Source organism: Fringilla coelebs (genome assembly GCF_963513975.1).
Source record: "Fringilla coelebs genome assembly, chromosome: 2".
NCBI classification, from domain to species: Eukaryota; Metazoa; Chordata; class Aves; order Passeriformes; family Fringillidae; genus Fringilla; species Fringilla coelebs.
Genome location: NC_140029.1, coordinates 5,974,758 through 5,998,610, shown reverse-complemented (window position 1 = coordinate 5,998,610; position 23,853 = coordinate 5,974,758). Strand labels below are relative to the sequence as shown.

At 44.7% G+C, this 23,853-nt stretch overlaps 1 protein-coding gene across 5 annotated transcripts in view; it reads right to left on the bottom strand.

Annotated features, from left to right (window-relative positions):
* AGPAT3 (1-acylglycerol-3-phosphate O-acyltransferase 3) overlaps positions 1-20,465 on the bottom strand; it is an 87,098-nt gene extending 66,633 nt beyond the window's left edge. For 2 of the 5 annotated variants that reach the window (XM_084224430.1, XM_084224429.1), the window contains exon 1: positions 19,754-20,032. The gene's annotated coding sequence lies outside the window, so the exon portion shown is untranslated. Of the gene's footprint in view, positions 1-1,695; positions 1,715-19,753; positions 20,034-20,344 lie in introns of those variants that run through there. The other 3 variants (XM_084224431.1, XM_084224433.1, XM_084224432.1) reach the window with 3 other exon arrangements.
* Positions 20,466-23,853: the final 3,388 nt, after the last annotated feature.

The window sequence follows — 23,853 nt, the reverse complement described above, 5'->3', positions numbered from 1 at the left end:
CAGCACAGTCAAAGAGATTTATTCCTTCTCCCATGTGCCTCTCTCCCTGTGCTTCCAGTCTCTCTGCTCCTGGGAGCTCCATTATTTGTGTTAAAGTGTATCCCTTTTTAATCTACCTACTTCTTTCCAGATCCATTTCACAGCATGGATTTTAAAGTTTTTAAATCAAAGGGGAAAAAAAAGAAATCACAACATTTGACCACAGGAAACTAACACTACCCAAATAAGCAAGTTGCGTTTTTTTTTCCCCTTTCTCTGTATAAAATTTCTAAACACAAAGAAAGGCAATGAAAAAAAAAGAAATAAATGAACAGTCAAATCCCAAAAAATCAGATCTCTGCTTGTCATTTAAATTTGACAGATCTGGGTCCTGCAGTAAGACTGACTGCCTTCAAGCTCCACCAAAAAGGCTCAACTGCATCCACATATCAGTAGCCTCTTTTCACACCTCCTTGTCAGCCTGAGTACAGGGTTAAGCTTTCCCTGATTCTCATTTTTCAGGTGCCACAAGACTCTAAAATGGAACAGTAGACCCACTTCCTACACAAAGAAATTTTAAAAAGTGAGATGCCTCTCTACATCCATCACATTCATTTATTTCCATACAGGAAGCAAAAGATGTCTCCTTATTATCCTCAGAGGGAACAGAAATATATGAGTAAAGACAACTTTTCCTAAGTGGATGAGAAATTTGAAAAGCAATTGCTGTTTCAGGAACCCATAAAACAGTATTAGTAACTAAAGATTAAAATATTTACTGGCACATGGAAAATAGAATAAATAGAATTCCATGCTCACAGAGCATCCCAAGTATAGCACATTCAGTGGTAAACAGATTAAGACCTCATACACATGATATGTAGGGGAATTGTAGTGACAGGACAAGGAGTAACCAGTACAAATTGAAAGAGGAGAAATTTAGATTAGATATGAGGCAGAAGTTCATTACTGTGAGGGTGGTCAGACACTGGAACAGGTTGCCCAGGAAGGTTGTGGATGCCCTGGAAGTTTTCAAAGCCAGGTTGGATGGCGCTTGGAGCAACCTGGCCTAGCAGCAGGTGTCCCTGCCCATGGCAGGAGGGTTTGGAACCATCTTTAAGATCCCTTCCAACCCCTGGACATTCTGTGATTCTGTGATTACAGCTTTTCTTTAACGAGTTCCCTGTGATGGTGTTCGCAGGGGTCCCAGGATGAGGGAAGAGATGAGAAAGTTGACTCCATGTTTCAGAAAGTTTGATTTATTATTTTATGATATCTATTATATGAAAACTATACTAAAAGAATAGAAGACAGGATTTCATCAGAAGGCTGGCTAATAATAGAAAAAGAATGATAACAAAGGCTCAGACTGACCGAGACAGAGCGGACAGCTGGACTGTGATTGGCCATTAATTAGAAACAACCACATGAGACCAATCCCAGACCCACCTGTTGCATTCCACAGCAGCAGATAATCATTGTTTATATTTTGTTCCTGAGGCCTCTCAGCTTCTCAGGAGAAAAAATCCTAAGGAAAGGATTTTTCAGAAAATATCATGGCTACAGTTCCCAACTTCACTTTGCCCTCCAGCACAATCATCACCTTGAAATATGAAATCCCAAACCACTTCTAGCAAGCTGGGAAACAAGGTTGCCCCATTCTTCCATCCAAAGACCTGCTGGGGCAGAGATCCACAGGAACCACCCCTGGCTTACCCACTGCAGGAAGAGCTGCTGCTCTAGGAGAGATGAACCACAGGAGGAATTCAGGCACAGCCAGAGGAGCAGCCTCCCTGGCCTCACCAACACCTTCTGCTCACACAGCTCACCAGAGCTACCTCAGGTTCAGTGCCCCAGAGGGATGGCCAGCTCCACCTTCATGCCCTCTCCTAAATCCAGGGATCTTTCACCAAGGAAGTGCCCCACAGTATCCCCAGAACGAGATATGGCTGCCTGCACACCCTGCTACCTTCCAGATGTGTCCAGCTGCAGGTCAGAAGATGAGGGAGTCACTGCAGGGCAGGCTCAGGGAGGAACAGCCAGTGAGTTCTGAGCACATGTAAACCACCCCTCTTGTCCTTCACGGGCCCAGCTGCAATCTCATGTTGCTTAAAATATAAATACCCCTTGGAAAAGGCACACAACTAGGCCAAAGGGCACAGGTAAAGCAAACACACAGCTGCCCTCTGGACCTCTGACAAGTTTTTTTTGTACGGTCACAAGGAAGGGTTATGATTCCTCACGAGTGCATTTTGCCAAGAGCCAGAATTGGCTTTTCAACCCCGTGTCCTGCCCCACTGCCCAGCCCAGCACTGCAGGCTCAGCTGTCACCTCCTTCCCAAGCCAAATCCACCCCCTGCAAACTTTACCAACCCTGCTGCCAGTGATTTGTCACACCACAGAGCAGCATTTCATTACAACCCTCAAACATCATTTGAAATATTTAGAAAGCACGAACTACAGATTACTTACACGTAAAAACTCTATAAGACACTGCTGTGAGACTCTTTTTCAATGTAGATACTGGCAAACAAAATATATTTTGACCCATATTCAAAGTAGTGGCTGAATTTTAGAAAGAAAATTAGGTAAAAATAAGCAGAATGCCTTTTGAATTCAGGCACATTAACCACTACTGCAATGAGCATTTGATGCACTTCAGAGGAAAGAATGTTTACTTTCAGCAGTGCCATAACCTGGATGAAGCACCATTTTAAATGCTGGTCACTAGAGAGATGGGCACGAGTTACTGATCTGCAGGGAAGGTTTCTAGTTACTAATTTCTGGGTTTAAAGCTCTGCTTAGCACTTGATTCTTAAAAACAGCCAACTTGGCTCCTGTCTTTCTCTTGGACACAGAAAAAAACTAAGAGAAAAGGAATATATATGTAAACTGCCCCCCTCTGCAACTTCTCCCCTTCTATTCTATGCCTTGCCTCCCAGAAGGGTATTCAAAAATAGGAAATACTTACTCAAAATACTACTGAATCTATATAGACCTATAAAAGAGGAAGCATAACAAAACCAGAGTCTTAGTGACGAAGTAACCTGCAGCACCTTAACACCAAAGAGGTCTTCAGACAACAAGAACAACAGCATTCAGACACTCCTTGAACCTTACCCCAATTTCTCCTACTATCTACACTCATCTTTCTTTCCACAGCTCTGGATGGTTGTCATATTTTTTGGTTCTAAGGCAGTTTGCAACAGTTTGCCCCTTTTTAAAGTCCAAATCACTCTTTAGGAATGGTGATAAAATGAAAAATAAAAAAGCAGCTTCATTCAGGAGACGTAGGAATCCTGAAATCAAAAGGACTTAAAACATTTATCAGTGTTGTCCTCTGGATAACAGAGGATTGGAAAGCACAGAGGTGCAAGTAATTTTTGCTAGGGAATGAGTTCTCTCTTCACAGGACAAATATTTTTCTGAAGCTGCTAATCACTGGAGTTGTTTTATTTTCTTCCTTCAGACCACCAGAGCTACCACAAAGCTATCACACAGTGTTTAGTTTGGAAGCAGTGTGTTAAAAGACAATGGGAAATTGGGGGGGGGACGGGAATCTCACCATTCCAATCTTATAACACTATCTTATTCCTTCTGCCTTGATCATAGCAGAGGAATTGCATTTCACTGAAATGGGGATAACACTGGGGGCCAGAAAGAGGGGAAACAGCAAGTAAGCAGACACTTTATAGGCATTTCTCAGCTGCCTATAAACTGTTTAATGCATAATAAAAAACTTGATCACAACAATAATGAAAATACTAAGGCTTACAGCACTTGCAGTTCCATAAGTATCTGTCTTTCAAGGCAGAGTATACCTACTGCTAAGCACCTGGATTTTTGCAATGTTCCTTAATTATAGATTACTCAAAGACCTTAATTTCAGAGTGGTTTTAGAGTCTTACAGCCATGAAATCACATCTTCAAGACAGTCAAATAATCTCAAACTGAATTCATGCATTGACCTATGGGTGTATTTGCATATTGGAACTCAAAGCATTTGGCTTTGAAAACACAGGGAGGTAGGGAGAGGAAAAGATGGCTGAGGTTGGAGGAAAAGGATTCCAGGTTAAAGGGCAGGGAAAAGTTGCTCCTTGAACTTCTAACCAACATTTATGGAGAGATCTGGGTTTCTAAACATAGCACCAAGAGACATTTTTAGACGTTTCCAACACACATCCACAACATCCACACAGGACTGGCAGATGCCACATTAGACCATTGGGAAGCCAGTGCCCTTTGAGAGTGGTGGCTCCAGGCCAGGAGAAATACCTTAAACTACCTAAAGGGACATTAGATGTTCAGCTAGACAAGCCTCTACAACATTTAATTAAAGAAGAGACAATAATTTGGAACCACCCTTGTCCCTCCATCCTGTTCCTTTCCAGACAGTTCATTTGGTGGATGGACACATTATTTCAGTGTGCAGAAAAAAGCTGCTGTCTCACTGTAAATATTTTTAATATTTTGCCTGGTATCAGTCTATCTAAATAAACTTTGGAGAATAGTGACCATGAGGGAAAGAGCATGTAATAAAAACCTGAATTGCACAGGAGGAAAATAGAAGGTAGCAACAGGAAAGGTCTAGGCTTTCATCAAGGGATTTATAACACTATTTCCCTCTATGACTTTGTGAGAGATCATAACAGTTTCTCTTAAAAAAAACCAAAATCAATCAAGCTCCAATATGAAAAAGCATACATTATGAACTCAACTCCCCTCCAGGTTTTAGATATCAGACATTACAGATATTAACTACTACCTGATATGCACACTTCATGCTTTCAGAAAGTGTTTTCTAACCTCACAGAGCCATCCTGCTCTCCAAGGCCACAATGATTGCTAATGGGAACCACCATGATATGGTGAACAAAGGTGACATCTTGTAGACTCCAAGTACTCTGCCTTAATTTACTTGAATGCTTTATATGTTTACTCTGCTCAGTGGCAAGAACTTTAAATTTCAAGTTCATGCTAGCAATGAAACAGGTCAAAACAAAATATGTCCATGTCTGATCTACAGAAAAAACACTATGCCAAGAGGAAATGGTTTTGTTCCCCTTTGGGTTTTATTACTTTCCCCAACATATTTCTGTTAGTCGAAAGTACATTTAATACAAAACAGAAATTAGTGTTCTGAAGTCTGAAATGAAACCACGTCAGGAAAGCCAATCAATGACAATGGGAAAGACCAAGTAAAAATTAGTTTGAACACTCCAATTCTTCTGACTTCTATTGTGAGCAGTGCCCAGCAACCAAAACATGCCCATACAAAATGAATCACCCCTGACTGAAATTTGATTTTTGACCTGATTACATTCTTCCTCCCAAAATAACCTCCCATTAAAGAACTAAAAAAGCAGCAGTAAAGAACTGGCCAACAGAACCAAAATCTTTAGTGGTTAGCACAGCCCCCTCCACATGCAGAAACTCTCACTTCCAGCACAGGAACTGCAAAGCTGCCTGTGATAAGTTAACAACTGAACAAGTTTCAAGATAGGATTTCTACATAAATTAGGACTGTGTCCAGACCTGAGGCAGAAAACTAGGACTCCCAAAAAAAGGAGGAGAGCATGCATCCGAAAAAATGGGCAGCAGCTCTTAAATGGCTGTGAGAGCCCTCCAGGGAGCAGTCTGAGCCTCTTGGCATCTGACAAAGCAGCACCAAGTGCCCTGGTGGGACACGGGGGGGAAGAAACAGCAGAAACAGCTTCAAGAGTTCCTAGTGGAGAAAATAAAGAATTTGACAAACAGCACATTCAAGATGTGACAGATCCCAAGGAGGCAAGGCCAGGAGAGATGTGCCACAGGAATTTAGAACAAGACAGGCAACAGGAGTCCCAGAAAGCAACAGGTTGAACAGATGATGCTGCACAGGCCCCACAGCATCTCCCTGACACATTCCTCTCCTCCAACCCAGATCACTCCCCAGACCTGCTAGCTTAGTTCACAGCTGAAAAAACAGCAGTGGCTGCCCAAATGTGGACCTGCTACATTCAGGTCTGCTGGTTGCCTACAGATGGACTTGGCAGAGAAGAGCAGCCCCCACCCCATGGCAACATAAATGTTAAATCCAAGAAAAACCAGGAATAAAGGCCATTTTCACCCCCTTCATCCTCCTCCTGTTCCCCCACATACAACCTGTACCAAAAAATGGTCAGAGCTACAGGAAAGAAAACCTGATCTGCGTATGCTGGAAGCCCACAAGAAGATGAAGCATTGCTAGGACAATTACTGCATCTGTCGTGCTGTGCAGCGTTAAACTTACCTCTTGTTACTGTAATTTGGCAACTGACTCTAAATGCCTAAAAAAGGGCCCTGACAAAACCCACAATAAGTGGGATGAAGCACTGAAGAAAAGGAGGAGGAGGTGAACAAGAGAAAATTATACCAAGATAAGTTGGAGATGCACAGTTTCACCTGTCTGAGAAGATCCACCCCTCTCTAGAAGACATGCAAGTTAAAATTTCAAGCAAAAAAAGCTCAGTCCAGGGGAAAAAAAAAAAAAAACAAAGCAATTTGTAGTCAGGTTGTATTTTCTTGATGCTGCTGGAACTTGTTAAATACTATTGTTGTCAGCCAGACACCCCTGCAGAGAGGACCAGTACCAGAGTAGTGGGGAATTTAATTTGTGTAACAACTATTTGCAGGTTTAGAAGCACACAGCTAATGGGAACTCACTGGCTATCCAGAGCAAACGTACTGTGGAGTGCAGGTAACTGGCTTTCTGCTCCTCATACCCTCTCTCATATGTGTCATTCCACCAGATTTGTGAACTCCAAACACTACATTGTCTGCAAAAGACAGACTTCCAAGGTGGAGGGTCCATTTACCTCACAATAACATCCAAAATGCTTCCAGTGGACAGAAACCCATCTTAATGTTGACCTGTAATTAGGGTAGAAACACAGCAGGGCTCCCCTCTCAGAAGAGCATCTGGTTTTTGAAAATGAGCAAATTAGAGACTGGCCCAACAGCTACTGAGTTATTAAATGGAGGCTCAGTTTATCTTAGTTCTGCCTTCTCTCTGCAGGCACAGGCCCTATAGCCAGCAACAGGAAAACTGAATTTCTTTGTGGTCAAGACCCAAGTTGTGCCTGATTTACATTAGAAATACAAACATTTTTGATGGTTTATTAAGACACAGCTGATGGGAGCTCAGCACTAACAAGGTGACATGCTGGTCATTGCTGGGAAGAGAACTCCCAAGAACAAGATGCTCCACTTGCACTTCCTTGCACGGAGCCTCCCAGATTGCCTGTGTTTTACCAACACACAGAGACCATATGTCCTGCCAAATAATTTTAGGCTCACCACGCACCAAAAAAATCAATTCAGGAAGCTGGATGGTATTTCTTTTCTGCTCACACAGAGTGACAGACCATCACAGTCCATAAATTTTCTGGTACTTCATCTCAGATGCTTGCTAGCGAAGCATAGCACTCCTGGTGCAGGGAGCCAGGAACTTGACTCAGATTTTAATTCAGTGCTTATGGCTCTGCAAAACTCCTTCAGCACCCACCAGCTTTGTGCAATGGCTGCAATACCAAAAAGGCAAGCAGGACTGTGCTGTAGAGAGATCCAGCACCTGCATTTAAATTCTGCAGGCACTTACCCAGCCTTTCAGCTTTTGTTCAGTGCCCTCCATGGATTCCTGGTGGTTACAACTCTCCTTTGGCTGGTCATCAGGAATTAACTGTGCCACAGAAACTGATTGAGAGCCCAAAGGCTGAAAAAAATAGCAAGCTGAAGGCACCATGGTCTTGCTGGTGCACCTGTTTTGAGGCTGATCTCTAAGGTCACCACCTTCAAGGCTTTGCTCCACCTTCTCCATGGAACACACACGGACTGCAAGTGAATTTGCCCTAAACCAGGACACCTTCTCAGAGAGGAAGATAAGAAGCAGCTCCTATCTGAAAGGAGCACTTGAAAGCAAATTAAAAATACCAATATCCTTCCCAGGGTCATTGGATCTGACAGTCAGGTCACTGTTGGCCTGTGCTGGAATTCACAGCACGTGAGGCTCCAAGAGTGGAGCAGGGTTGGAACACAAATCTCCACCAATATAAAATTTCAGAGTGTGCAGCTAAAGGAGATTTCCATAAGTCCAGCTGTCCCCAGCCTTTGACAGCTGTCCTAGGGGATGCTTGTATCCCCATTGGTGTGTTCTGTTTATGCTGGATATTATGTTCTGTGCCTTCAAGACTGGCACTGAAGAGCAAAGTTTTGTTCTGGTTTCTTATCAGCCGCTCCCCCACGGCTGGAGGGACACAGAGACAGGGCAGAACGTAGTGCAGCCTTTGCTTTTTGCTTTGCTCTTGCTTTTTGCTTCTGCTCATTAGTTAAGTTTAGCTAAGCAGTCTGAATTTTTCCCTGGACTGTTTTTCCTTTCCCTTTTTTGGAACCACTGGAGCCTGCTCTGGACTGGGCCCTGGGAACACCGAGAGTTTGCACCCTGTGGCTGCAGCAGCTGCCCCAGCGCCAGAGGGACTGATAACAGAGCGACCACCCCAGGAGAGACTTTCTGAATTTGTCATCTTTTTCAGAGCAGTGACACAGTGCTGTCATCCTGTATTGTTCATTTTGTGTGCTGGGGGGTGCTGTGCCTGTTAAATAAACAGGTTCTTTCCACTTCTCTCCAGGAATCCTTTCCAAACCGATTGGGGTGAGGGGCTCTGTGGTTTTTTTTTCTGGAGGGGCCCCCTTGGGAGGTTTTCTCCCAAATTTGCCCTAAACCAGGACAACAGCAAAGCTTCTCCATCACCTTTTACTTCTCTTCATCATGGCTACTAATTTCTTGCCCCCCACCCCCTCCTAGCTTTTTTTTTTTTTTTTTTGCACAGCAACATAAGGGATGAGCAGGGAAGGCCAGAGCTCACATTCTTTGGATCTCATCCCTTGCCACATCTCATAAGGGCTCATTTCCCACCAGGGACCAGGCACTCCAGTAGCCAGTGCAGAAACACCAAACCCCAACTGTTCTCCAGCATCTGCCAGGATCTTTTCTTTTTGAGTTCCTTCCGGCAACATCAATTTTACAACTCCTGCCTGGCAACAGAAAGCTTCTTCCAAAGTTTTGCAGCTCTCCATTCTGCATCTCAAATCCCTAACTTGTCCTCTCTACAGCAGGCACAGACAGCAGTTCACTTCCTTCTGCTCCTGCAGTAGGCTTTCAGGTGTTCTCTATGAATAACCATCTTGATTCTTTAAACCTTCTCTTTATCAATGTTTTCTAGACATCTCTGTGAATTTTTTTTTTCCCCACTCAGTTTTTCTTACAGCTTGGTCCACAGGAAAAGGTGCCTTCAGCTGCATGCCACAGTCCAGCTCATGCCAAGGAGAAACATTTTGCAAGTATATGTGTGTGTGTGTGTGTGTGTGTGTGTGTGTGTGTGTGTGTGTGTGTGCACCCTCATATGGGGTACTTGGTTTTTTTCTTTTGGAGTCAGAGAGAAAGGAAGGGTTTGGGGTTCTTGGGCATCTTGACCCACATTCAAGTTTTCCAGCTGCTAAATGGAAGCTCTACATTTTTAGTTATTATCAAAACAGGTATTTGGTAGGAATACAAGACAGCCTTTTTTCCCCTTTAGAAGTTTTGCAACCTTGCTGTTTTAATGAACAGCGTTAAAGAAAAGCCTCCAGAGTAAATACAGAGGCACAAATGAATGTAGGCAATGGTATCACCAAAAATTGAGGCTGTTGTGATTAATTCTATTCAAAGGGAGGGTTCAAGAGTACCAGCAGACTCCTACATTCCAGACTAAATGGTAATGCCACCATAAATGATGGTGCCAACCTTTTTTTCCCAGTGTTGGAATTCCTGCTGCACTGGGGAAGAGCAAGGAGCCAACTAGGCAGGAGGGAGTCAGTTTTATCTGCTCAGTGACAAAATCCTCCTGCCCAGGAGAACTTCACCATTCCACACACTGGATCAGGCAGAAACCTCAAAAGAGAGGAACATGGCTCTGTTTCCTCTTTAAGGATCCAGGACAGTTAATGCTGGCCAACAAGAAAAGACATGCCTGTGAGAGGAAGGGAGGGGGGAAAAAGGGAGAAAAACTGTAAGTTGGTTATTTTAGGTCACCCAGTATCCAAGGCATCTGTGCAATGCTGCAAGGTTCACATTTAGAATTAAATTAATGAGGTTCAAAAAGGCAGCTTACAAACACCACAGTATGCCTTACACCATTCTTAATGCTTTTTGGCCTGAACCCATCTCTTTAAAAGCCAGCTTTTTTTATTTTTTTTTACCAAGCCCACCCCTCCCACATACCTCCCTGCCAAAGGGCAGCAATACAACAGACATTTCTCTCCAAATTAAATCCACTTCTTGAATGAAGAGGGTCAGGAGGATGAGGGCACTACACTTTAAAAAAGGGCATTAAAAAATAATTATGCTAAACCATGTATCAGCACAAATTAAAGAGAGACAGTAAAATGCCTGCTTTCAGCTTGCTTAAACATTCAATTAAAAAAGCCATCTAGGCAAAATTTTATTCAAATAAATCAACAGAGGAAATGCCTGTTAAACCAATGTGAAACCACATTCTTTAGGATGTTCTTTCACTGAGAAGGAAGTCTTCACTGCCATTATGAACCCAATCATGTTCTCAAAGGATGTGCCTTCCTTCACAGCAGCAATGGTGTGAAGAGCAACCAGTGCTAGTTTCATATGCAATGCCAAGTGTGGTAAAGCTTCTGCTGACTTCCCTCGTACAAAACCACATCCTCCTCCTCTCTCAGGCCCAGCAAGCCAAGTTACCCACAGATAACCCTTTCCAGCAGTTTACAGCTTCCTTTGGGAGCCATCAGGACAGGTTTAGAATTGGAAGAGTTAGTGTAGATGGATGTAAAGCACAGGCTTTGCACCCTTCAGTGCCTTGAAGGAAAACCAAAGCTTCAACCTCCAGACCAGATCTACCAACAAACATTGAGATCACTGCAGAAACAAAAATGTTAGAAAATGTTTAAGGTTTAGGACATTAAAAAATGATGAAATACAAACAGTACAAGACAAAAGAAAGGATTATACCATTTGCTTTTGCTGTACAGAAAGGTAAATGCTCATTACCTGAATGAAGTAAGGCTCATAGTGGGCTGCATACAGCAGTCCTGTTATCTCAAAGATGAAGAGTATCTACCTGGTTTTTACTGTGAAGTGTAACTGAGGTGATGTTGTGGGTGCCCCTGGACTCACCACCACCACTTGGGTCAGCTCTTGCTCTCCAGTTGATGTTGCTTCTGAAAAGCCAGCACACCACTCCAGCAGTGCACTGGAATACACCAGAAAAAAACTATAGTACACACACAAAAATGAAACTTCTCCTTATTGGAAAATTGTTGGCAAAAGCTTCAAAGTTAAAAAACCAGAAGCACCATCAAGAGGGTTTTGGTATAGGCAGAGCTGCACCCAGGAGAGCTTGCCAGCAGCAGTACACATCTAACACCATAAACATACATTTTAATGGACTTGTCTTCATTCTTGGACTCTATGCTCCAAAAACCTTTACCATAAGTTATGGTCCTCAATTCACAGCTCCAGCTGCAACAAACAAGCTGAAGCAATGCCATTTTTAAAAGTGGGGCTGAATGCCTTTTCTGGGGGCTGAGCAGGACCCAGGCAGCAAACAAGCACGTCTGTAGCAGGTCAGAGCCAAGGTCCACCCCACCTCATGACACATCCCTGGCAGCAGACAGCCACTGATGGCCAGGGAAGAGCAGAGCACCCAGGCAAGCACACTGTGACCCTGCTGCTGCTCCCCAGCATCCAGTGATCTGCAGCCAAGGCACTTCTCTGATGCTGCCCTCTAAACTCAGCTTAAGGCACCACTGCTGTTAGGCAATGAATGCAAACTCAGTCTTTGCAGAGCAGGCAGAGGGCTCACACTGAGTGTTTTCTAATGAATATTTGGGCAGGAAAGCTTGAAAGGAATCAGCAGTGTCTGGCAGCAATGGGTCTTGTACCAACACAGAGGACACTGGGGAAAAATGCAGCTGGATTGTTGGGCCAACCAGTTCAGGTTCCACTGACAGAAACAACTCAACTTAAGACAATAAATAAAAAGCAAACTGAGTTTTAAAGTACATCCTATTTCAGATTAAGCCATCTCAATTCCTAAAAGATTATATAAACAATATCTTTGCTACAGTGCTAGCTAAATATGATATACATCTGTTTGCAAGTAGTTGTTCTCTCCACAAGTGAGAGCAATACCACAGGCAAATTCAACATGAAAACCATTTACAAGTTTCAGAAGAGTCAGTCGTGAGCAGAGACTGCAAAAGGCATGGCCCTGTCCCCTTGCCATGGGGTAGCCAGGAAAGCAAAAGACAAGATAAAAACCTCAAAACACAAAAGCCACCTCAATCCCATGATCCCAGTGATGATATTTCACTGAAAGCAGAGATCAATAACAATCTGCTCTCTGGCCCAAAGTCCCATTGCTACTTATACATTTAGCCAAATGTACTTTACAAACAAAGTAAGTTAAAAAAAAAAAACCACCAAACTCAAATAGAGAAGAGACTCCTGTGCTCCCTAGAAAGAGAGGGGCTCCAACCCTTTGTACTATGAGCAACCACAGGAAGCTGTCTGAGGAACCAGAGGCACCACCTCTGCTGTAACCACCAGAAGAAAAAAACATTGCTCAGGGGGTGATTTGGGTCACAGCCTCTTCACTGACCTCAGGAAATGAAAACCTTTCTTTCCCTTTCCCTTCAGCCCTCTTATAATTCAAACCTGACTAGCTACATAGTACATACATACCCAAGGGCCATCAGCATCAGAGGGATGCAAGAGGAGATAATTCAGCTCAAACACACTGGTAAGGAGATCAAGACTTCAGAAAGGAATTTGGAGCAAGGAGCCCACAGAAAAGAAGACACTGTGCAGCATAACTTTGGGTCAATCAATCACAGCTGGGGGATGAGCTCTAGCATTAGGCATTAAAAAGGTGTCAAACCTAGAGCTGCACATCCCTGCTCAGATGGGAGAACAACATCCACACTGAAACCTGCTGGAAGGTTATCTACCTACCACATAAAGAGATGATGGTTGGGGTATTTAGTAGTATGTCAGCTGTTATCAAAACCTGGGTCCATCAGCAGTGTAGCCCATACCACTAGCAGGAGCATGAGAGCTGACCTAGCAAGAGAAGACTGAAAACTACTAACACTAAAGCATGATATGAATTATGTCAAGAGGAAAGACAGGCTTCTTTTGAACCAGCACTTAAATCACACATTTCCTCCATCGTGTTCCCCTGAAAAGACCAAATCTGCATTTGAAGTATGAGAACTTTGAATCTCCAAGGGGGAAAAACGTTCTTTGTGCAGAGTCAAGCTTCGGGGAATCTTGCAGCAGTAATTACAGACACTGCCTCCCCAAGCCATCTGCTGTGGCATTTATAACTCCTGGAAGGGCAGCAGGCAGAGCTGGTGGAGGAGAAGAGGAGACACAAGTATCCCAGAAGCCACAGCCAGGCTGCACAGGAAAGCTGTGACACTGGGCTGACCCAAACAGAACTGATGACCTGGTGTGAAAAACGCCAATCACTTGTTTTTAAATTTTTAAAAGTTTAATGATAATAAAATGGCTAGAAAAATACCAATCTAATTAGAGCAGTAATAATTTGGACAATTTGGATCAGGACAATACGAGAAAATAAAAACAAAGAGTTACAGACGGTCAGGGAACCTCTTTCTGGGACACATAAGCCCAAAAAAGGACCCACGTTAACAGAGGATTAACCCTTAAAAACAACATCCTGCTGCATATTCATACACCTCATCCATGATGCATAAATTCCATTCAAACACAGGATTCTGTCTGGGCAGTGTCAGCTGCTTCCTCTTAATCCTGATGGTGTCTTCAGGGTGAGTGAGGCAGGAAGAAGTTCGTTTCTTCTGATAAGAGAGCAATAAATTCTCTTTCTCTGAAAGATTTGGGTGTCCTGTGGCTGCTGTCTGGTGTGAGTCCTTTCTTTAGAAAAAGTATCTTACATAGCGTAGTTTCTATTTTAACCTTACGTTATAACCTAAAACTATATTTAACACACTAAAGAAAATTAATACAGCATAACTTTCTAACATAACACACATAATATTCATTTTAATATTTGCAAAAAGCCAATCATAAAATACGCATTTTTCACACTGGTTATCCAGACCTCTTTCAGTTGGCAGCCACAGCTGGTGGTGTTCATGCAGCAGAGGGAACAGTGGGATCTGCACCCTTTTCAGATCAAAGGAAATTAGGAGACCACCCTCAAGTCACACTAAGCAAGCCCAGGCTGGCAAGGCCCCAGTGGGAAGTGTCTGGCCAGAACCTCATCCCCCAAAATGAGGGAACTTGTGCTCTGGATCCAATCTGAGCAACCCAATTTCACATCCAGATGGACATTCCAGATCACAGCACAGCCAACGGCTCCACACACCTCTCTCTCCTCCAAGAAGTGATGCCAGTGACGTGGTCAGAATAATTCAGAACGAGCTGAATCCATCCTTTATCAGGGCATGAACGCTCCACCCCGACCTACACACCTTCATGCTGATGACCACAGCATCTGCAGCTTGTTTCCATCAGCACAGATCAGACAGAAGAAGAGGCAGCAGGACAGGCTCACCCACCCTTTGCTCCCATAAGCAGGAGTTCCAGCAGCAGGCTGAGCAAATTCCACTTTCTCAGTACAGCTGGAGACAACGCCGATTAATTGTTTTGCCATCCATACAAAATTACTACAATACTCACTTCATAGGGTTGTCACAAGGATTATTTAACATCTCTGAAGAGCTTTGAAGAAGAAATAGTGGCTATTGTTCTCAGTACCATAGAACTGGGAACTATCTCACATGAATTTTGCATGACTGTGCATGTGTGACAGTCACAGCAGCATCAATAGATTATTTTTCTTCACCAAAAAAAAAAAAAGTGCCTCACAGTAGCTCATTTACTCTGGGCAACATTTTAGTCAGAAATGTATTTTGTTTTGCTTGCTAATATATCCTAAATAGGTATCAACTTTGACTTTTTAATTAATAGATTCAGGTGCTGTTTCTAGTCTCTGTTAATTAAGGGAAACACCATGTTTTTTACAAAGAACTCAGTTTAGGCTGTCAGGGCTTCTAGCAAGCACACTATAATTACCTAAGCAATGCTAACACACAAGAACAACAAGAGGAGAAGAAAAGGAACTAAAAATGTCACTGAAGTCTCATTTCATTTACAGCAGATAAGAAAGTCTGCATGGAGAAGAGCTGCTACACACAGAGCCCAGTGTCACACTGCTTATGCCTGACCATTAAATAGCTCTCAACACTGATGCAGAACATCGTAGCACTTTAGATAGGTGGTTTTTTTTTTCCCTGAATACACAGGAGCTGCTGGATTCTAAACGTTCTGCAATACACTGGGATCCATCTCATCGGTATGGAAAACTTTTACCATTTCAGTCCAAATGTATAAGCAATCTATATGCCTTTTCTTTCTCATAAAATACAGGGAAATCAGCATCTACTTCAAGGATAAGCACCTTTTTTTTTTTTTTTCTGAGCAGTCTGAAACTCCAGCAGTTATCACACAATTAGGCAACAAGGTTGCAACCCAGGGCACAGCCCATTTTGGCAGAGAAAACTAGGGATCTCCACAAGCTTCAAATGATCTTTCAACTCTTTGGGACACAAACCACATCTTTTGTTTGGAAAGCAAACACCACACTATCGATACTACTGCAACAGAAATGACAGTATGAAGACTAGTCAGCACACCAGCTTTCATTCCCCATCCAAGAGGGAACAGAAAGCTTATTCTCTTTATTTCATGCTGGCTTTCTACAGAGGAACTGACACCTATGGGGGCACAAAAAACACAGCATTGCAGTAGCAAGCCTCACAGAGCCTAGGTCCCAAGTTCCCCAATTCCCAGGGGAGGAACAAGCCCGAAATTACATGCTTGCTCTCCCTAAAGCTGCATGCCTCAGAATAGCCACAAGGGCTGGGGGAAAAGATAAATTAAAAAAAAAAAAAAAAAAAAAAAAAAAAAAAAAAAAAAAAGACAGAAAAAAGCAACAGGAGCAACTGGGCTCTTTTACCAACAGCAAGGAGATGTACTACCAGCTCCTGCTTTCCCCAGGTTTGTCTTACAAGCACAAAACAGAAAGGTCACTCTGATTGTCTCCTCTGCCCATCAGTCCAGTGCAAAGTATCCTCAGGTACCCTCAGCTGTGAATTATTTCAAAAGGCCCAGAAAGCTTCACACCATAATTGCCACCCAGCAATTCCTTGGTCAATGCACTGACCTCCTAAAACTATTTCGATTTTACTTGGGCTTACCTGCAAAAAAGAGCCCCATAGGCTCTCAGTTCTTTCTGGTAACACTGAATACTCATTTGGACAAGAACAAAACCCAGGTCTCCTGATTCCCAAAACAAATGTCCCATCCAGCACAGTAATGCTGGTCAGACAGCTGCAAACACATGCACAGCAGAAGGCAGAGCTGCTGCAAAGGACTGGATCCAACGGCAGCACTTGCAAATTGGTCTTTACAAAAAAGACAAATATTTCTTTCATCTTTGCTATGACTTGTGTGTCACATGTCTAAGTGTTCATCTTCTTATCACTGTCATGTCTTGCACACTCCTAAATGTGTCCAGACTCACAGGCACAAGGAAATATTACAGATAAATCATAAATATATGCTGACTTCGGAGGCATCAAAAAAAAAAACATAAGCAAGGGGTCACTTCCTTTTTAACCATTTGAAATTTGCACCTCTGCAATTAATAAACCAAGTTTGGTATACCAGCAAATTAAACACTTCCTAGATTATCTTGATTTTTCCCACAGGTGCCTGTGTCCTAGTGATAATCAGTCCCTAACTTAGGTGCTGACTCACGCCTGGAATCCTACCAGGATCCTGCATCAGATGGCAAACTGATTTTCATGCAACACATTTAAGAGTATCTTCATCAAGCATGCAGCACAGGCCTGGGGGTTAGTGTTCCTTTTTCTTATTTTATCTTGGTTAATATCATGGGTACAGAAAAAAATTGGATAACACCTTGAAATATCTCTCTATTCCCTTCCTTTTCATTTTGGTAATAAAAAATGTTATCAATTACTTGTTAAGAGTTACCCACAAACAAAAGCTCCCTGGCCCTAACATGGATTGCAAGTCTAGACAGAGAGCACTTATTACTGATGTCTCTGCACCAGAAGGTAGTAGAACAATCTGAGAAACAATCAAGTCCTAGGTTCTCTTTGGGTTTTGCAATTTCTTTTGTTCTTTATCTCCCAGCACTCTGGGTACCAATTGCCAAGACACCTGGTCTTTCTTCAGGCACTAGGCTACACATGCACTAACCAACCACGAACACTAAAAAGCCCAGTGAAAGAACAGGACATTTTTAACCACTGCAGATGATAATTAAGTTTCTTCATCAGTACCCTGGCCATTCTTATTAAGAATTATGTTCTCATAAGCCAAAGCAGCAAGACTAAATGCAACCTTTTTTTTTAATTTGCAGTGTAGAAGCAGCGTCCCAAAATTTATGGCTATCATAAATTTAGAACAGGTGAACTCATTACAGTTAACAGCAATACTTTATTCACACCAGTTCCCCACAAGATGTAAGCCTCAAATCCAATTATTCTGCAACAGTTTTGTAAGTAAACAAAACACCATTTAGGATTTGAAAACAATGCATCTTTCTGCTAACAGAGGCAGAAAGGGGGGGGAAAAAAATGAAGCCAGCACAAGACTATGCAATAATTTCATTTTGTAAGAAGATTAACACAAAGCAGAAAGCTCTAGCTCTGGCTGGGAAGAGAGCATATACTTTGTGCTAGCAGAGTTCCCTGTAACTGTAAGTGGAATTTTGTCCAGTTTGTTAATGCACCTCTTCAGAGATAAAAGAAACCACAAGGGGAAGAGAAAATAACATTCTTTTTTTTCTGTCTAACATTACCTCAACTAAAGCCCATTCTGATTTCAGCCCTTGTCGGGCACAACCTGAGCACTCTCAGCAGAGCTATCTGCAATGCATTGTTAAACTGCACTACAAAGTTTTGATAAGTGGTCCTGCCATTTTTATCATGCTCAGCGGGGACAATCTGGTCAGGTGTTTTTCCTGTGCTTGTTGAATTCTATCTATATTTGGAGACCAACTGTTCTCTGTCCTGCTTTCTCCAATTAAGTGTGTGTATGAGGGTGGAGAGGTGAAGGTGGGAATCAGGCAAGAAAGAGATAATGAGACTTTCTTAAGAGTACATAAAGCTGCTCTTAGAAAAGGCTGAAAACCATACTGAAAGTAATGAGCATAACCTTAGTCATGAAGGCTCAGTATCAATAGATGTGAAAGGGAAAGAAGACTAGAGTACACAAAAGGGAACCAAAAGCCGAGGCTCCTGTGAAAGTTACAGGAAATTGTAGAACATTACGCTTAAAATCCAAGGGTCAGAACTGTTTGCAGCACAAGGAGTCCTGTAACAGCCCAATGCTCCACTACAACTCCATTTAACTTCATCATCTCCTACACAGCTGCAGTCTTGCAAGAAAATTAACGGAAACTGTACAAGTTCTACAGCTTGTAGAATCAGACTTGAAAAAAACCCCACATACATCTGAGATTCCGTTGAACTTCACCTCAATGACCTGTGGTTCAAGCACAGTCTCAAGTGAAGAGCGTCATCACAAGAGAAACAGTGCCAAGCCAAGAGGAGAGCTTTACCACTCTGCTCCCAAACACGCTGGGCACATCAGCAATTCACTGACAGCAAACATGCCATCTTGGACTCCAGCCTGTTTCCCTCAGAGCAGGACAGGGGGAAAGGCCATGAAGTTTATTTTGGCCTTGAAATTAATGAATAAGATAACACGATGAGCTAATGAGATTATATTATGCTGCTTTGAAGAATGAGCAGCATGAGTCCTGGAAACTCTGACACTTTCCTTTCTCATACCACACAGGCTCTCTGCCTAATCAATGAGGAAATATGAACACTAAAAAATATTGGAGGGGAAGAACATACAAGTGTGGCATCAAAGAAGTAACCATCTCAACACAAAAAATTTCCATCAGAATACAGTGTATTAAAAGCTCTAAGGGGATAATCAGTGGGCTTATTTATTTAGATGCCTACACATTAGGCTAACACCTTAATATATCCATCAGCATCCTCTGAACAGAATCCAGGCACAACAGCATCCCATTTGGTTGCCTCTCTCAGATCAATAGGATTTGCTCTTCTCCATTTTGCACTCGCAAGCCCAGGCACAGCCCGGCTCTTCCGAAACGGGCTTTCCTTCTTTCTTTTTGTTTTAAACCGCTCTCCCACTTTTTATCCGTCCGTCCGTCCATCCATCCATCGCACTCGGCGGGGATCCCAGCCGCCCTCCGCCCGGCAGCGAGCGGCCAGCCTGCGCCTCCCGGGACGGCGTCCATCTCACCCGGGATGGGCAGGATGCGTTCCAGCCGGGACCATTGTGCCCTTCCCCGCACCGCCGCCGTCCCCCCGCCCCGGGTACCGCCCGCCGGCGCACAAAGCGCTGCTCCCGCCGGCGGCACCGGCACCGCCGGACCGAGCCGGGCTGGGCCCGCCGCGGCTCCTCCCGAGCCGCCGCAGCGGGGGCGGCGCGCCGGGGCCTTTCCAAAGGGGCTCCCGGCCGAGCAGTGCGGCAGCGCCGGGCGGGGATGCTGCCCCGGCCGCCGAGAGTCCGCCGCCCGCCTCCCCCCGCATCCCGGCACCCGCGCCTCGCCGGTGGAGCGGCACCAACCTGCAGTCCCCGCTGCCGCCTCCTCCGCCTCCTCCTCCTCTTCCTCGGGAAGAGCCGGAGCTGCCTCTGCCCGCTTCAGCCTCCAACCCCCGGCGGCGGCGGGCTGGCTCGGCGCCGCTGCCCTCGGGAGGCGGGGAAGGGGCGAGCGGGGCGGGCGGCTGCGGGAGCGTCGCTCATTGAGTGCGGCAGCCCCGGCTGTCGCTGCCGCCGCTCCCCGCAGCCGCTACTTCCTGTGCGGCGATGGTTCAGTTCCTCCCGGGCCGCTGGGGGCAGGAGAGCCGGGGGGCGGAGGAGGAGGAGGAGGAGAGGGGGAAGGTCGGGTCAGATAGCGGGGGCGGCAGCGGCCGCCGCCGCCGCCGCTCCTCCCGCTCCTCCCGCCCGGCGCGGCTCCGCCCCGCAGCGCCCGGCCGGGGCTCCGCGCTGCCCGCGCCGCAGCGGGACGCGATGCGGCGGAGCCGCCCCCCCTGCGCCCGCACCGCGCCCATCACCCCGCGCTCCGCTGTGCCGGTGGCGGCCGTGGGGGGATCACCCAGCCCTGGAGACGGGAGAGCGGCTCTCCCGCAGCCCCGCTGCCCGCCCCGTGCCGCTCACCGGAGACATGGCTCTGGCTCCCGCCGCTGCCCCCGGGGAGCGCGGTCCGTGTGCGCCCGCCCGCCCGGCAGCGCATCCCGCGGCACGCAGGGAGGGAGGGAGGGAGGGAGGGATGCGGGCGGGCAGGCAGGGAAGGAGGGAGGGAGGTGCCCAAGGGCCCGGCCCCGCCGCAGCCGCCCCGCGGGGCTGGGAGGGAGCGGGCGGCACCCGGCTGGGGTGGGCGAAGCTCCCGGGCGCGGGGGATGTGTGTGGGGAAAGGCGGAGATGGAGCCGTGGGGGAAAGGCTCAGTAAGGCAGGAAACGGGCACGTAGCGGTGTTAATAAATGGCACAGTCCCTGGGCGGATGGAGGAGAAGCGATGGAGGGATGGGGGCTCGGTTGCGGACGCTCCACTCGGTGTAAATCCGTGCCCTGCCGAGAACCGGCGTGGTGTAAGCGCTCCATGAAAGGAGCAGGATCTCACCTGGGCTATTTGATTGGTGCAAATGTGACACCAACAGACTGACGGTGTCTTTTTGTTCCTACACATAAACATAAAGGAGCAGGTCGGAACACATCAAAGGCTGTACGAGTTCGTTCCGTTTTGCAGAAGTGTTAAAAGATGATGGTTTTGTTTGGACTCATACTCGTTCTCCTCAGGGTGTGACGGGATTACGTGTAGGGTCTGTCCTGGCCAGAGAAATTCAGCATTAAGAGGTTTTTATGGATAATAATGAGTTGAGAAAGGGAGGTCTTCCTCTGCTTTCTTGGATGCAGCATGGCAAGTGTCAAAGCTTGGAAGTCAAAACCTTTCCTTAAAAAAGGGGGGGGGGGGGGGGGGGAAGAAAATAAGAACAAAAGAGAAGAAAAGAAAAATGAAAGTTTCAGCAGAACAACATTTTAAAAAACCAGTTCCTAGTGTTATCCTTCAAACACCTTACTAATGCCACTAAATAATTAGGTACAATCTCCAAGATGGTGAGCGCTTGCAGCTCTTAAAGCTTTTTCTTCAAGATCACATGTGTTCATCACCTCTGAAAGATATTTCCAGAATACAAATTTTGAGGAGATTAACATTAGGCAGTAACATGGAAAGAGAGGGTCATTGTCTTCTCTGAACTTTGACAATAAAGCAAATGTTACTCTCAGCATCTATGGCATACCTATATAAAAAAAAGGAGTGGATTTAACTGGGGTTTAGGTTCCAAATGTCCTCCCTCTTTTACCTGTGAAATATGACATTCAGAACATCATAACTCACCCTACTTTAGAAAAGTACACACAAGGAATATCTAAATATTTATGTTCTGTGTTTACCTGAAGTGCCATTAAATCCCTTTATTGCTGTGCCTTTACTGCCATCGCAGAACTCTCAACTGGTTTCCAGTTGTAGTAGGAGGCAGAGATTTCTGCCCTGAGGTCAGGTGGGTGTGTTGCTTCTCCTTCCCTCTCTGTCCTCCTGGCAGTTCTGCTCAGCCTCATGTAATGCTGCTCAGCCCACGCTGCCTTGGCCAACCACAAACCCTCTGGCTGATCTCCTGTGCTGATGTGGCTTTACAGGAGGCTGCCATGAATTCCAGCAGCCTCCCTGGCTTCCTGGGGAACATCACAGGTGTATTTCAGTCCTCCCATGGAATGAAGACAGGACAAAGGCAGCTCCTCTCAAGTGCTGAGCCTCCTCTTTGTCATTATTTTCCACACAGGTATTTGCAGCTCATTTTTTTCTGCAACTTTTGTGTTTGGAGAAGCATGCTCATAGAGTTGAGCTTCAATTTTTTTTTCTCTCTCTGTGTGAATTTTAGTGTACCTCACAAATCCTTTTCCAGGTAAGAAGTAGCTCATTCAGAGAAATGATCTCATAGAAGTAGCTCATGGCAGTTTGACTGCAGAAAGGGAGCATGATGTAATTCTTCAGTCAGAAAAATACTCAGATTGTATCACCAACAGGATGACAATTAAGCCTGCCTGACCTGTTTCTGGTCTGCCCAAATTTTAACTACAGCAAAGTATAAATTCCCTATATTATTACATACTGGCAGTCCTACTTTGCAGTGCTTATTGTGTCCAGTGAGAGTGTTGTGCACATAAAAATCAAATTATCAAAACTAAAACCTGAAAGGATGATGCATTCACAGGGTATTTTAGCATAAGACAGATAAAGAGAAGAAAAAAAAAAAAAAAGGAAGTACTTTTAAAGTTTAGAATAAAAATGGTGAACACAGAAACAGCTTTAACAGCTTTTTAAAAATCCCCAAAGGTAGCACTTACAAAGTTTGCCAAGAAATGAGTTGCCATATTCCTGCTCTGCTGTGTTCTGTCATCTCCTGGCAAATGACATCTTCTCTTTCTCAGCACTTAAGAGAGCTCTCTGAAGTTCTGGCCATTACCTCTGGGGTGAAACTGAGAGCAGCTGTCCTGATATTCATCCATTATCATCTCCAGGATTAAAATAAACTCTTCCACAGAGGAGTTTGCTGTGTGCATGAAGCAAGATTTCAAATAAAGCACTACCAACCTTTTCAATTGAGCAAAATCCCCTTAAGTAGATTTTAACTGCTTTGATGTGTTAAGAGCATGAGTGAAGCAGCAATTTCAGAGAACCCCAACAAGTCTGCAGGGGATGCTGCAAAGAAAGTCTCCTGCACTGATCCTCACCTGTCAATTCTTCTGAAAGTGTGAATATAATCAGAAGCAAATTTTCTTTCCACCTGAAGAGACTCCCTTAGTACCCATTTCACCTGCTAGAGCTCCTCCCTCCCCAGATCTCCTTCTGGCTTCTCAAACCAGGTTTTTTTCATTAGAAATCACTGGAGAAGGTTTTCATATTAGTCTTCAGTCCTGAGCTGTGTCTAAGGCATGTTCAACACCCTGGTGCAAAGGCAGCTCCTCATTTCCAGTCAAGTGCAGAGAAGTCCCAGTTCCCTTCTGGAGTGAGCAGAATCCAGGCAATATCTTGAATATTGGTACAGCAGGTCCTGCACGAGCTGCTGAAGGGTCAAGGAGACTTAAAGCTGACACTGGACTGGGGCTCATCTATTCTTAAAAATTCAGGGGTGCTCCACAAGCATAGATGCACAGCTTTGGTCACATGTGAAGCACAACAGCAGCAACATTCATTTTCTAGTGTTGACACATCCTGCCCTAAATTTAAGCTCTAATTAATTGGAGGTCTCAAGAAAAAGCACATGCTGACACAATGCATTAATGTGCACGTGATACAAAAGATGGAGAAAGCCAGAATTCACCTCCTGAAGTGGTTAATGCTTTAAATCCAACCTAACTGAGTATCTGCTTAGCTTGCCAAATGTTCAGCATTGCCTTCCACTCATTGCTGCAAAATTCCATGTTTTGCTGTGTTCCTGGCAGGCTTGTGTTGTTGTTCATGACAAATGAACAGAAATCTGTACATGAGCACAGCTTTCTACCAGTTACCTGAAAACTCACTGCTGTTAGAGCTGAAATTTCTTAATGCATAAAACTTTTTTTGTTTTCCCTTTGGGAAAGTGTAGTCAGCTTTCATTTGGCCATTT